This window comes from Dunckerocampus dactyliophorus, chromosome 1 (assembly GCF_027744805.1).
Source record: "Dunckerocampus dactyliophorus isolate RoL2022-P2 chromosome 1, RoL_Ddac_1.1, whole genome shotgun sequence".
NCBI classification, from domain to species: Eukaryota; Metazoa; Chordata; class Actinopteri; order Syngnathiformes; family Syngnathidae; genus Dunckerocampus; species Dunckerocampus dactyliophorus.
Genome location: NC_072819.1, coordinates 38,723,945 through 38,726,152, shown reverse-complemented (window position 1 = coordinate 38,726,152; position 2,208 = coordinate 38,723,945).

The following is a 2,208-nucleotide window of genomic DNA, read 5'->3' as shown; positions in this document are numbered from 1 at the left end:
AAGGTCTATTTTTACATTGCATGTCTTTCAGTTCTATCACACACAATACAAACAATGCATTTATTTTATGAGCTCTCAAGTAAAATGAAGGTGTTTGTACATTTTCTCAAAGTCAAATATTTAAAATGAAAATACATAAACCATGGTGCAACGTGGCAGTGCTGTTCGATCTCTGATAACATGTTGTTGTAGATCGATTTTAAAAATGGACAAAAGCATGATTCAATTTAAAATACATGTTCAATATTTTCTATTAGCTCAAATAATACACTCCTGATCAACATTTTAAGACCAATTGAAAAATAATTTACATTTCACACTGTTGGATTTTAAGGGGGTTCTAAGTAGAGCTTTGAAAAGCAAAAATAAAAAATTGGAGTGAGACAAAAAAAAAAAAAGAGTAAACAATTTATTGCAAACAACCATTAAAGTGAAATAGGCTGTTCATCAGCTGATCAAAAGTTTAAGACCACAGCCTTTAAAAAGCCAAAATCTGGGCAAAAATGATTTTCTCTCAGGTATTCACACTGTCAGGATCTCTTGGTGGCAAAGGCAAAAAAGCTTTGTTGATGGCAAAGGCAAAAAAGCTTTCTCTCTTAAAACGTGGTTGGATTGTTGAGCTGCATAACTAAGGCCTCTCGCAGTGCGTCATTGCTGCTGAGGTTAGACGCTGTAAGACAGTCACTTTAAACTTTTTCAAAGACACTAAGGGTTATGTAACAAAAAAGTCAAGTGGTAAACCCAAAAAAATGTCATCGGCCCTGAGCCGGAGGATACGATTGATTGTCCGTAAAGACACGGAATGATCCTCAGCCCAAGTGAAGGTTGTTACTGGAGCCAAGTGCAGTCCAATAACCATGAGACGGCATCTAAGTTTTAAGAACAAAAAACATCTTCAAAGGCTGCGTCTCCTTCAACGCCACAAAATATCCTGTTTGGAATTTTCACAAGAGCACCAAACATGGGACACTGAAAGGTGGAAGAAAGTTTTATTCTCTGATGAGAAAAAATGTAACCTTGACGGTCCTGATGGCTTCCAATGTTACTGGCATGACAAGGAGATCCCACCTGAGATATTTTCTAGCCACACGGCACAGTGGCTAGGCCGCCATCATGATCCGGGGTGCGTTTTCCTTCAATGGGACAATGGAGCTTCAGGTTGCGCAGGGGCATCAAACAGATGGCTGTGTGAAAATGTTGCGGGGGCATCCGTCCTGACTGAAGGGCCCCGTCTGTGTGGTAATGACTGGCTTTTTCAACAGGACAACGTTGCAGTTCACAATGCTCGACTGACAAAGAAGAACTGACAAACAAGAACTGCTTCCAAAGGAATAATGTCACTCTCTAGGACCATTTTGCATGTTCCCCTGATCTAAATCTAATTGAGAATATTTGGAGATGGATGGCAAGGTAAGTTTACAAAAATGGACATCAGTTCCAGACAGTGGATGCCCTTCGTGAAGCCATCTTTACCACCTGGAGCAACATTTTTTATGACTCTGTGGTGGCCTCAGCCATCTTCTATGCTGTGGGCTGCTGGAGAGGGGGCAGCACGGACAGGGACAGGAGCAGGATAAATAGACTGATCAGGCGAGCTAGCTCTGTCCTGGACGGTCCTCTGGACTCTGTGGAGGAAGTGGGGGAGAGAAGGATGTTGGCTAAGCTGACATCCATCATGAACAACACCTATCACCCGCTACATGACACTGTTGTTTCCCTGAGCAGCTCCTTCAGCACCAGACTGTTACACCCACGGTGTAAGAAGGAGAGGTTCCGCAGGTCCTTCATGCTTTCACTATGCTTTCTTTACACTGTTCTCTTTACTTGTCTTGCTGCTGTAACAAGTAAATTTCCCCGCTGTGGGATAAATAAAGTACATACAATACAATACAATACAATACAATTCCCTCTAGCCTCCTGGAAACACTCAAATTAATTCATTTATTTTCTATGCCACTTAATTTTCATTAGGGTTCGCGGGAGTATGCTGGAGCCTACCCCAGCTGACTTTGGGTGAGAGGCGGATGCCATTAAGCATGCTGAAACAAATTTTTAAGGTGAACAACAAGAATGGCGCAGCTACTCATTACTGAGTCCTTTTTTGGGACATTTAATTTCTATTGTAGGAGGGTTTGGGGCTTTTTTGAGCTATGGTCTTCAAATTTGGATTAGTCGATGAACAGCCTTTTTCAGTTTAATGGCTGTTTG